Raw genomic sequence first — 13,710 nt, 5'->3', positions numbered from 1 at the left:
AGAAATTTAACAACTATCCTAAAAATGAATTTATTACCACTTCAAAAAACTTTGTAATGTAAAAACACATTACATCTTTTCAAGTTTTAGTATGCATTTTGAAGCAATGTTTTTTTCTTTCTGCAGAGTTTAGTGGTGTGTATATACTTTTTTTTTACAATGCTTTTAAGTAAGTTTTACCTTCTGTCCCCTGTAAAACTGGAAAATGAGGGCTTTCAGGACAGTACGAACTCCTCTGCACTTGTGCAGGAGGTGAGTTCTTCGCTTCAGGCCAATCAAGACGGCTGAAGATCATTAGACGTCTAGAAGAGGAGCTCTGCTTTTAGGAATCCAGCAGAGCATATTTTTAACTGGCTTTTTTTTTTTTTTTTTTTTTTTTTTATGGGGTTATAGTTTCTATGGCATTCCGCCCATTTGAAGTCCGTACACACAATTTCTGTGATCATCTTGAGCAAAAATCTGGTGGGTACAGCTGTCCCCCAAGACCTTAGAGGTCATTGGTGATCTGCACTGCCAAATCATGAGTAACTGTTTACAGCCAATACTTCTGTAGTTTCATTTACTGTCCTTGCAGAAGGGAGCCTCCTGCTTATTGTGATTTCCTTGGACTGGATTAGGTAAAATGCAAGCAGTTTTTTTCCTCAATCTTCAACCCTAAATGATCGCAAACTATCATTTCTGGCAATAGAAATTGAAAGTTTCTAAGGAAGACATAAGAGTTTGCTGAGTGTACAAAGCTTTTTTTCTACTAGATTAGTCTTCTGGCCAACTAGAAGCATAAAGCTCTTCTGTGAGTAAACAGGCCTTTCTCTCATTGTCTGTTTTATGCTATGTGCTACGATGGGCAGAGAGGCTTTCTGAATAAGCCTTTTGGTTGCCGATGCAAGGAAAGCTTTTACTGTTGAAGAAAATAAATTAGGTGAATATATTCTTGTGTAAAATTCAGTGCATCTAAGCAATTGCACTTTACACATGGACCACGTTCATAAATGGTTAAAGCAGTCATTCAACTACATTCATGTGAACATTGTAGAATTGCAGTGTGTGAATTTTGCAACTACCTCCTACCAAGTGGAGCTAAAATATTCTTCAAAATCCTGTAAATGGACCCTGTTACTGTGCACTTCAGTTTTTTGTTTTGAGTGCTGGAAAAAATACGCTGCCATCTTTAACTTGCTGTATAAAGGAGCTCAAGTTTGCGGCACTTTTTTTTTATTTATTTTTTTTTTTGTTGTCTCCATAGTTAAAATAGATGCTTTTGTCTATCATGGTAATGCCTTATCCCTTTTCAAATAGTGGGCAAACTTTTTTTTTTTTTTTTTTTTTTTTTTTTTTTTTTATAGTAGTTACTAGATCACAATACCTGGCAATGCATGAAAGAGAACAAGACAATGAAAGTAGCAAACTACTATAGAGTATGCTGTGCTCGGAAGTTTCATGTGATGAGAGGCTTGTTGGAGCCGCCAGTGTTCCTTATTGCTTTTGTATTGTCTTGTCATTCTTTAATATGACAGTGGCTTCATTTGTTATGACTGAGCAGAATTCTAATTTTTACTTGTTACTAGCAGTTTGTTTTTGAGCACAGGCTGGTTTAAAAGCACATCCTCTCGACACATGAAACAATGTAATCCGTAATAGTTGGATGCTATACATGCTTAGTTTCCTTTTTATGTTTCTGCTGCTGGTGGAAGACTTGGGGGGTAAAGCATGTTATATAAATAAAGCATTATATCTGAAAGCATAAATAATGCTGTCTTGTTTTCATGATGGTATAATGGTTGGTTGTATAAATGCTCAGCACTGTTTGGATTTGAAGACTTGCATGCACATTTCTGCAAAAGCTCTGCTAGGTTATGCTTGTTAAACTGAAACCTACTTTGTCACTAGTTCGCTTTCACGTAAGCATTTGAATTTTTATATCAAGGAGAAGGACATGTGAATGTCATTCGTATAACATCTTCAATAAACATCGTAACTTGATTGCAAACATTTATTTGGCATAAAATGCCACATGATGACTTTGTATCTTTGCTCTGTGCTCTGGTGTATAACACTTGTGGTTCTTTTCTGAGAAAATGTATTAATTTACAATTGCTTCTCTGCGTGTTAAGAAATAATCCCAACGGTTTTCATATACGGCTAAATGATTTGTATAATATACAATATGTGGCTGTTTATAGAATATAAAATCTGTCTGGCTGCAAACCTGTACATAGAAGAGAAACATGCAAGCTAGCTTTGCAGTCTACCTGCTGAACATGTAGCAAGATATGTCGGCACTCTTAAAGGGGAACTAAGCCTGCAATACTCTCCTGTCCTTCATGGGCTGCTGCCAACCCCCCTTCTCTTCTTGGAGCCTACTAGCTTCAGCTGATTTGATTGGCTGGGCCAGGATGGCATAAATCATGCACTATAAACTCCCGCTCTCCTGCATTATTACCGGCGTGCACAGGGAAGCTGGGTATTGCTGGTAACCAACACCAACCAAAATCAGTTGGGCAGGTAAGAGGTATTATGGCAGAAGGGACATCAGCTGTCTTTCTGCAATAATGACATACCTTATTGTGAATATTTATAAGAGAATTCAGAGTCCTTAATCTGCTTTTTTTTTTTTTTTCTGGGTTAATGATTTGGGAAACACTTGTGACCTAGAATTTAAAAATCGGCCATTTTCAAGACTATATCCACAATAATTTCTGTATTTAAATCATGTGCATACTTTAGTAGTGTAACACTAGTTTAGTGTGCTGTAATATTGCATTGTCGGTGCTGCCTTTGAGTATCCTATATAGTAATAAAGTTTAAGGAGGGAGGAGGGTTGCATTTTTATTTTACAGCACAGAACATGATGGATCCCACCATGGGTCAACAATGCACAAAAGCTTTTTACTGCAGTGCTTGTGGTGCTAACAAGCTTGAAATTAGGACATTTTACATGCACAGTTTATTGGTATAAAACTTGTATCATAAATGAACACCAAAATCATTATAGCTTGAAAACATGCTGGTTTCATCCCATACACTGTTCTTTATCTTATCACAAATGCTTCCTAATACTTCCTGCCAGATTTATATTGTTGCACTGTAGGGCTTGTGAAGCAAAGTAGCAGCAGAAGTGAGATCTATTTTGCTAAGTTCCCTGTGCTGTCATTTAAAGCCATCATGTGTTTTTCCCATGGGTGTTCCCCCAGCTGTGTTAGATAAGAGTGGGCCACCACACCTTCCTGGGACAAAGGAAAGGCAGGGCCTAAGATGATTTCCTTCAAAGGGACACATAGGCTCCAGAGCCCTTTTTCCTAGAATTACTGACAGGAAAACCCCTGCCGTTGTTCACACAGTATGGCACAGTGCCCTGATTCAGTTGGTAATGCATCTTGTGTTTTTTTTTTTTAAAGTGTCTAATGAAATACATCTTATCTATCCTGTAAAATATATATTTTCTTTTTCTTTTGTACTGTATTGTAAACATGAATCTAAGGAATTGTTAAAGCTGCATTCTAGTTCTGTGGAAAACGTAATGCCTGGCAAGGTCATACCGTCTCTTTTTACTTCAGGTCTGTGAATCTGTATTGCGCATCATGCATGCAGCCAGAAGCGTTAGATGAATGTCGGAACTTTACCTTTTGTTAACTCCTCCTAAATCGGTGACTCGTAGAGCATTGAAGCTATTCGATTAGCATGACACTACTCAACCTACATTTTCAGGAGAAGTATATAATTGCAGGTTCTTTATTTATCCTAATGCAGGGTTTGTTGTAATGTTAAAAATTGCCCCTGACTAAAACCCAAAAATGGTCTAATTAATTTATTGCTGTTGCTTCTTAATATGCATTAATGTAGATGCAAGCTTTTCAAAGAAGTGTGATATTATATATATATATATATATATATATATATATATATATATATATATAAAATATAGTGTTACAATAGATTTAAATGAGTTTTGAGCCAAAACTGTGTATGTCTTTTACTGTACCCTACATGTTGGCGAAACGCTTTGCACATGTTACAGTACCAAAGAAAGCTGATGCAAGAAACACTTGTGCAAGATTGGCTCCGATGTAAATCCAGCTTGTTCTGTTGGCATCTAATCTAATGGAGCTCGCCTAAGATCTGAGTGAAATCCTTTGCCACCTGGTTCCCTATGTGTTAAGTATCTTCAAAATATTGTTTAATATTTTGTTTGTTAAAGAATTCTCAATTTTTTTATTCTTTTAGGCATCTATTTTTTTTCCCTCCTTGGGCAGGCATAATACACCTTTTTGTGTTATAGTTCTAGTGCCTAAAATGACAGAAGGATGTCCTTGAGAATTCGGCGTGTAGAATTTCACAAGTTTGTACTGCACTGTAATATCTCTGTTGCTATCCCAAGTTTATCTGGTCACTCAGCAGGTGCCACGGTTACAGTTACACCAAGCAAGCCAATCTATTAGCAGGTTTCCCTTGGTGCCAACTCTGCTTGGGTGTAAGAGTCTCCTGGCAACCTGTAGCTTGCGTTCTTGCTGTTAGTAGTGATGATGAAAAAATGACAGACCTTTGCAGGGTAATGCTACCCAGTGAAAGTTATGGTTGCTTTCCTGTCCATGTCCTTGGTGTTGTTGAACATGATATCTGGGGAAACACTGTAATTTACTAACTAAAATGCAGAGAGCTGTGGTTTCTGAGGTTTTGACATCAAAACATGTTTGCCTTTTGGTGATCTCCCAAGGAATGTGGGAATGATGATGGGGCATAACCCCCCCCCCCCCATCCCAAATGAATATCGCAGGCAGTAACCAGGGCACTATGTTTGTCAACAGGCTGTGCATCTTAAAAATGTTTGCTTGATAAATTAAAACTAACTTTACCACCACATCCAAAGACTTGTAAACTGCAATCTTTTACATGTATGTTCTTGGGTTCAGTTATACATAAATTCTTTTCTTCCCTTCACATAATCTTCTGCCTATCAGAAATCAGGTAAAGGTGGTAATACTGGGTGCAGGTCAGGCTCTTTTTAGCACTTCACAATGTTGCTTCTGTGACCTGATCACTTTTGGTGCTGGGAAAGAGGTGGTGTGTGTTACCGAAGACATGGATTGTTAATGACTCACCAGTGTAATTTTTTACCCTTTGTATACCATTTTGCAAGCTGTGTGAAGCAATTGTCAATGATTTCTGCAGGCTCTGAATAGTGTTTGACTCAGTTTAGCATATTTGTGTAAATTACAAAAAGTCAAATAGTTTAGATGGTTTGGCAGGTAAATTAGGTCTTATAATATTATATTTTTTGACTGACCAGGGCTTTTTAGGTTTGTTGCAGTGGGTGTAATGTTAAGGGGGCTAACCTACATGGCCTTTTTTTTTTTTTTTTTGAAAAAACACAATAAACAACATAGGCAGGGACAATACAGTCAGGGCAATACAGAATATACGGAATAGTGTTATGGTGCAAAAGGAAAAACCTTGGGACATTGTGAGTGGTAACCTTCTGCATGAGTGCTCTCACCCGTTCCCAGTAGGGGCCGAGTAACGGGCAGGACCAAAAAATGTGCAACATGGTGCCCTTTTCCTGATTACACCACCAACATCTGTCTGAGACTTCAGGGAAAAAAGTATGTAGCCGCTCTGGGGTCCTATACCACCAAGAGAGGATCTTAAAACTCAGTTCCTGATACTTGCTGCTACATGGCCATTCTTAATCTTGCTTCTGAGCAGTTCCAACAGTTTGCATGCCATAGCTAAAGTTAGAGGGTAATTTCTGGCAATTACCAAGTAGTTATCTTCTGCTAAACAAGCCAAACAAACGGCACCCTATGCTGTAACCTACACAACCAGCATGTAGTAGCTAGGAGTCTTGTATGATCTTGATTTTCTCCAATTGTATGTTGATCTATACCACCTGCTGCTTGGGGAGCTTATACTATAAGATGGATAACTCTAATGGTAACATGAGACTACAATGGACCATATCACTTAACACTAAAGCAGTTTTTAAGGCAGGTTTTCTAGGGGCAACCTACAAAACGAATTTGTAAACAAAAGCTGTTGCAAGTGGGTGAGTTAGCTGTGTTTATAAAGCCTAAAATATACACAAATATTTTGAGGTGTGTGTGTAATATTATAGTCTTATTAAAGTAACTTGCAGAAAGGTCCCCTAAAATTTTCTGTTTTATAGTTGTGAGGGTTAAAGACCCATGATTAGAGCTGGCCATACTGGGTGAGTATGTTACAAGATAAAATACTCTAGTGGCATGATTGCAGTGTCCATGCAGGTGTTGAAACTAGTTATATTGGAATGATTTGGGAAGCTTGCATCTGCAGGCAAGTAATATGTTGACCTATTCACTGCTGATTTATCTGGCTTGCACTTTCCAGTCTTTTTGGAACCTCTCTTGACTTGTTCTCAACTGTGAATGTGCCATGTGAAGGGATGCTTGTTCCTTAATGATATGTATCATGTACAGCTGTGTAAGACATGTAAAGTACTTGGTGAATGTTGTATAGTAAGTTAGATGGTTTTAGTTTAAGGCAAAGTTCTGTAACTTATATATGCTTAGAACACAATCAATTTGATTGTTTAGTTCAATGGTCATTGAACTGTAGTGTATGTCTGGCAAAAATTCTCTTCCAATGTTTTTGGTTTTCTCTCTAGTCTAGAAATTATACAGACCTTCCAGACTGAACAACAAGTCTAGTGAACGGAGTTAGAAAAGTAAGGCAACCTCCATTCTCCCAGTCTGATTGGAGGAGTATAAAGTAGCAGTGGCTCAGCCCTCTGCTGCATGCAAAAGAGCAATGTGTGCAAAGTTTGATTTCGACTAAGGCTGTTTACACACATTAAACTTTTGTTGTTGGAATTTATCTTTAACAATCCTTTCCAGCTACAAGAGACTGAAAGATTAATGAACGATCACTGTACATACAGCAGCATTCTACTCTATGGGGTGCAGCGTCACCCTCTTTACTTGCATTGCGGTCATTCATCGATGACCACTGTAATGCTCTGAAACAATAATCGGATGAGAATCATCTGACTTGTGTATGTAGCCATAGTTTCCACTTTTTGTCGAGTGCTGCTGTACAGAGGGGAGCTAATGCCAATTACAATTTTAGCTTCTCACTGTGGTTAGATTTATTTGTGAATACATCTCCCCCTCCATCCTTCCCAAAGTTTAGCTTTAATATAGGTTTGTAAGCTTTTTTTTTTTACATTAGGACTGAAATCTTATTGAACCTAGCTCTTTAGTTTGTGAATTTCCAGTGGCAGTTAATTTTAAAATATTTGTAAAACACTCTGCAAATCTGAATTTTCAGGTGTAAGATGCTATTATTCCTGCTTTTTGTATGTGCGTTTTTAATTTTTTTTTTTTTTTTTGTCCAATCCTACAAATAAACACAAGCTTTGCAGTAGGTTCAGGCTCACACACTATCTTTGGCAGCCAGCTGCAAGGAAAGCTGGCTTCCCGAAATGAATTGCTACAGGATACTGTTGTGTAGTTATTTTTTAATCACCTGTGGGTTATAGTAATTTGATAACAAGCATCACATATTGAGTTATTAAGATGAGCCATGTGGTGTTTTGAATACTGAGCTTTGTTTCTTTTGTCCTGCTCACTTTTTTTCTGCATTTTTACTAGAATTCATTGCAGCTTGAACAAAACTAATTTTGTGATGGTTGGGAGAGAGTGGCATATCTTGAATGAAACCTTTCTAGGCAAAGCAATGTATAGCTGCTTTCTGGGAATATTTGGAGCAGTAAGCTACACCATTTATATCCTCTGTTTCCTTTCCCATCAGTTGGGGTTGTTGAGGGTTCATGTGAAAGTGAAACTTCCCCCCTCTAATCTTGCTTTTCTTCCTATGATGACATCAGCTGATGTCTTATGTTAGCATTTGATAAGTTGTTCTTATGCTACAACACAACAGTATCCTAATATCAATTTTTGTCCTGCAATATTAGGAAAAGTTCATTTTCTCCAAAAGCCATTTCCTGCTTTAGTACTGTCATTGTGTTCTTGCCAATTTCACATATTTTTGTTCCTCTCTGGGAACATTTATCACCTTCCAAGCAAACTTTTAACCATCTTTAGCACAGGGGAGCCATGCCCAGACCTTTCTCCACACTATACATGAGCTATGAAGCCTCATGCAAGATCAACCTAAACACAAGCCTGTGATTTGAAGAACAATGACACTCTTCGGAACACCTTTTTGACAGCAGTGTCAATAGAATATATAGAAGTATATAGAAGACCGAAATAAAGCGCTTCTGGACAGGGGTCTACAAGATTATATTCTCTGCTCAATGGGGGCATCCGAAAGGCCCCCCCCTTGAGGCACCTATACTTCTGTGTCCCCAAAACTTAACAGGCATTAATTCAAATGCCTAACCTATGTATTTACAGCAGCTAAGCAGACCCTTGCCTGGGCGTGGTGGTCAGGTACACCTACCCTAGTCCGAGTGCACAAAGTACCACTGCAGTGGTTTCTTCAAGAAATTATGGTGGCTAGATTGCAAGTCAAAATGAAAGGCTTCCGCAGTCATGCCCCCTCCTGGAAAATGGAAGTGCCAGACCCAATCATATATAAGTGATTATGGGTACCTCTTGTTTCTGGGAAACCTGACCACCGTTGAGGGTTGCATATGGAGGGCTTAGGAGCCAAACTAGGGAATACGTTTTTTGAACTGTAATTGTGAATGTTTATGCTAATCCTAATAGTACTATCTATAGAGATCCACAGAGTGCTATTCAAAGATACTGTAACGTTCTTCTGGGCTCTAGGCATTTGTAGTCTGGACATATGTCTTGTGTAATGTTTTGGATACCCCACTGTTAGGTTTTTTTTGAGTACTTTCTTATAGGTTATGTATTGTAAAAATGATTAAAAAATCCTTTAACAAAAAAACAGGACCTATTCCTCTGTATTAATATGTGAATACATATTTATTGTATTTGCAATGAAAGCTGTATACCAGGCTCAATGTAGCTTAGTATCTGCCTCTTTGAGGCCCTTGTACATCAGAACTAGGGAAGGGAGAACCAGTGCATGGAGCCAAAAAGATGTGTTGATGTGTTTTAATGCAGCTGCTAAGTGAAGGGAAATCTGTTGTACCAGTAAACTAAGAGTGTATTTTTGAGGTTTGATGGTTCATAAAACCACTTATTTTTGAAGTAACATCATAAAGTTATATATTGATGGAAAGATAAAAAGAATGTAATGCAGTAACTTTTCTTTAACAGTTCTTCTAATATTAAATCCTTCTAAAAAGTGAAACGCCTCGAAAAAATGATATTCAAAAATTCTCACTATGTAAGTTAATACTTAAGTTCTGCAGCTGTTATAATGTAAAAACCAGGATTGAAATATTGCTTCTTTTAATTGCGTTTTATTGCTGGGTTGCTTCTGACTTAACAAGTTTCTTAAGTCAGGTCCAATTTTGGATTGGGTTAAGTTCTGAGCTATTCCCAGACCATCCAGCAGTGAAATATGATTGTTGTGAAACCATTTTTGCACACAGCAGCAACATGACATGAAGCTGAATCCTATTGGGGGGGGGAAATGTTTTTTACCTTGAAAAAGATCACATGTGGAAGGCTTCAGTTTGGGCTCAAGTATTCCATTTGTGTATTTTTGGCCATTTATATTCCCAATAATCACACACATTCTGCCCACACCTTTCCGTGTCATACAACCCCAGATCATAACACTCACTGGGTGTTTCACAGTAGGTGTAATGCAATCAGGATGCAAATTGTTTCTGATTCTTCTCCTTCTCCATATACTATGCCGTCACTACCAAACAGGGAGGCTTTGATCTCATCACTCCAACACTGTCCCATTGTTTCACTGTCCAGTTAACCTGGGTTTTAGCCCAGTTAAATCTTTAAAACCTTTGCTTGAGAGATAAAAATGTTGGCCGAAATTCTAGAGTTTAGGCCAAGTTCCTGTAGTGTATGCCGACAGTCCTTGCACTCATCTTCACATTGCATTGCACCCATTTAACCTTGTATACACCCACCCTTTCTTCTGTCACCTAGGCACATTCTCTTAATTCTTCTATCATTACTTGCTGTTGTGTGCCATTTACATTTTGTAGTGACTGAGTCACCTTATACCTTTTCAGAAATTTAGACATGCCACCTTTGGTTAAGTTTCCACCAATTTTTTTTCTAATTTCTTCATAAATATAACCCTGTTCACTTACTAGTACTATTTTACATCACTTTCTAGTTGACCAGTCCACTCTGTGCCATTTTCATTTTTAGTATGTTAAACAATCTCTCTAAATGAAAGAACACACACAAAAAACAGCCTACATAACGCTGACAAATGTCCTCATCTCTGCTCCAATACAAAACATCAGCAGCTGAATCCTTCTGTGACTTGCTTGGCTCATTGCCAAAGCAAGATGACACCTGATTGGCCGTCTGAACACTCATGCACATAGGTTACACTCAAATGAAGGACCGCTACTTCCAGTGTTTTCCCCAGCCCCCTTTAACCGGTAGCACCACCCAGCACTTTTCAGTAACAACCCAGCTGTTTTTGTGTGGTTACTGATGAGTTGTCACACTACAGAGGCCACCACCCACCTACAATTTCTTGCCACCCAGCTGTTGCGCACAGACTTCATATCAATCTAAGCAAGTTGTTTGCTTTGGCTATATCTCTTCCATTGATACATAATTTTATGGTATTACTGCACTAAAAAGTGCACACTTTTTCTGAAATGTTTCCACAATTTTTGCCACTGCTGAAATTGGTCTGTGTGGACATCAAAGAGCTACTGTAATCTATATATGGTGGATTTGAAAAAAACTTCAACAATTGCAAATCCTCTCTTGTGTGCATCAATCTGAGGCAGAAATTGCTCATTGCTCAGGGAATGTAGTAGATGGCAACATGGTTATATCAACTGAGGAATTTTAAAAGCCTAATACCTAAACCACCCCATGTATGATCTCTCCCTCTGATAGTATTTGGAAAATACTATTCCAATATAGGGTGCAGGTTCCATTTTTCTTCTGTGACAATCTTCCAATGCCTAGTCTAATTACATTTGTTGCTTGAAGGAAACCAATTTCAGGTACAAAATACAATTATCCTGCATGTGGTAACAAACCACAACCGAGTGGCCAGGCTTAAAAGGAGCCGTGTGTGGTGTGTGTGTGTTGTGTGTTTTTATTTTTTTATTTTTATTTTTTTGGGCCTATTGATTCTGGTGCAAGTATGAACAGATGCGTATCGTGTTTTTTGCTAACTAAATATCACTTTGTTTAATTTGCTATTTCTAGAGGAATATCTTAAGTACCAGCTCTTTCTTTTGAAAATGTATTCATCATGTTCCCTTGGTAACTAGTTTTACATCTTGATGGTATGAAGGCCGCATGAGAACTTTGATATCTGTGGTGTGGTCTGTGCTTTACACTGTGTATACTGGCAGACTGAAGACGTGGGTAGTTTCACAGCTGTTGCCCCAAAAATCTTAACTGGTCAGTGATAACCGAGCTTACCTTATGTATCCAGCTGTTCTGTGGATGAAGTCAAAGTGTAGATTGTTACACTGAAACAGCTGGTGAAGGATTAATTCTTTGTCATTTATGACATCACTATAATCTAGATGGTATACTTTATACATCATGTGAATGAGAATGTTCTTGCTCTGGTCTGCTGATGCGTATAGAAATGTCAGCTTGGAATTGTCCTTCATCGATTTTGTTTGATCACGACCTCTAGTGGCTATGGAAAATCCAGGAAATCCTAAAAGTAGCAAATCATGAAAAGGTTTATTTACTATAAATTGAGACTAAAATGCACAGTAATGTTTGCTCCGGTCTTGTGTTTCTATCTGGGGAATATTTTGGCTCACAATCTCAAATGAAATAAACATCAAGGACTGTGTTGCACCTGCCGTTTTTATCTGACAGCACTTCTATGCTATTAAATTTGAGTGTCTATTTACTTGTGTGAAGCATCACATAAATAACGGCTGCTATAATAAATGCCGGTTTCCTTTTTATGTTCGTTTTGTGTTGGAGAGTCTTTTGCTTGGTTATATTTCCACATTCCTATACTTCAGTGGAAAGTGATAGAAGGTTATAGAAGATGCAAATGCAGTAGTACATTTCTACAATACATCTACATTTCTCCACTTTTATCACAAGTATTATAAAATATATGATCTGTCAGAAATCAACTCTAATTCCATCTTCCTTCCTGTGATAACAGTGCTTTAAATGAAAATTCTAAGCAGTTTTTTTTCACCCACCCTGCTTGACTGCAGATCTTCACAAATCCCACTTCTTTCTTGTTTGTTGCATACAAGAATTAAAAAAAACAAACCTTACATCTAGAGCCTGTCCACACACCATGTAGGACAGTTTTACCCAGATTTTTTTTTTTTTTTATAAAGCTGAGTGGGAAGAAGCTGTCGGTGAGTTGCAGCGCCTGTATTGTGACCCAAATCTTCAGTAGTTATTCAAAAAAAGCCGGGTGGTCAGCTAGGTGCTGCACCTGGCTAAAAGGGGGTGGGGAGAACACTGTAAGGGTTTCTGGGAGGTAAGGAGTTCTGCAAGGTTGGGTTGACTACATTATTGGGAACTGAACTAACAGCAATAGTATTAAGGAAACACCAGAGTGCTTTCTGTGGTATCTAATTTTGTGCAGAATGTTAGTTTTAAAAAGTTTCTCTTTCAATCTGTCTGTTTATCTGTTAAATAATCTTTTGTCAGAATTGAAATTTCAGTGAAGATATCCTAATTTCTGTTTTGGAGCTGGGGTTCTTTTCTGATAGTACTTTTATAGCACCTTCAGGTACAGAAGTGCCATTTTGGGCAACTTCTGATAAATTTGGGTTTGTGTACCAGGTATTTAAGTTTAATAAAATATCTATGTAGTTTTTATATGTTGAGACCATACACCTGGATCTGGGACTCTAAAAGTCTGGCATTTTCTTTTCTCCTGATGTCTGTGTAGAGGAATCTGATGTTTCTTGAGCTGTAATTGCTAGTGGGCATGGGTTTTACGCAGTGGAATAAATATAAACCCATGAGCCTGGATGCAGAATGTGGACCTGTCCCCCATCACCAGCAAAAGTGGCATTGCTTGCTTTAGTCTTCCTACAGGGCCCATCCCTGCTCCCCTGTCCGTATTAACTCCTTAACTCCTCTCAGTCCCATGGTGATGAAAGGGCTTTTGGTCCTCAAGAACCGTAGCCCAGTCACCATAGCAACCCCTTTTCCTATACCAATGGTGATACAATATATCAAAGTTTTTAGGAAAATCTGGGAGACAATCTTGTTTTAAAGCTGTAGGCTGTTATCTAGGTGTGATTATTTGATTATTAAATTATGGCATTAAAGAAGTCACTTCTAAATTAGCAACCTAGTGATCTTGGTAAACTTTTTATAAAATGGTTTTAAACGTTCACTTTGTGCTTAGGAGCTGAAGGGCACCTGATATTGCCTGTTAGGCAGAAAAGGTACAGAAAAAAAAGCCTGACTTTTCCTTCTAACTAGGTGTTGACATCATTTGTTTTTAGCTAACTTGATAATCTATTGAAGCTGTTGATTCATTTGCTCTCTTGATGTGGCTTACAGTGATCCTCCAGCAACTGTAATGCAACAAAATCGCCAAAAATAAATCAGTCTTTGTGTTAATGCATTGTGCCAATGGTTTGTGTCCATTTCCTACTGGATGCAAGTTATCTGCTTCACGTCTGTA

At 38.1% G+C, this 13,710-nt stretch overlaps 1 protein-coding gene across 2 annotated transcripts in view; it reads left to right on the top strand.

Moving 5' to 3' along the window:
* Positions 1–13,710, top strand: part of DIS3L2 (DIS3 like 3'-5' exoribonuclease 2) — a 157,719-nt gene that overhangs the window by 18,428 nt on the left and 125,581 nt on the right. The window lies entirely within an intron of this gene.

The sequence above is a fragment of the Pyxicephalus adspersus genome, chromosome 4 (genome assembly GCF_032062135.1).
Source record: "Pyxicephalus adspersus chromosome 4, UCB_Pads_2.0, whole genome shotgun sequence".
Lineage (NCBI taxonomy): Eukaryota > Metazoa > Chordata > Amphibia > Anura > Pyxicephalidae > Pyxicephalus > Pyxicephalus adspersus.
Note: the sequence above shows the minus strand (reverse complement) of the source record. Positions and strands in the feature narration are given on the sequence as shown.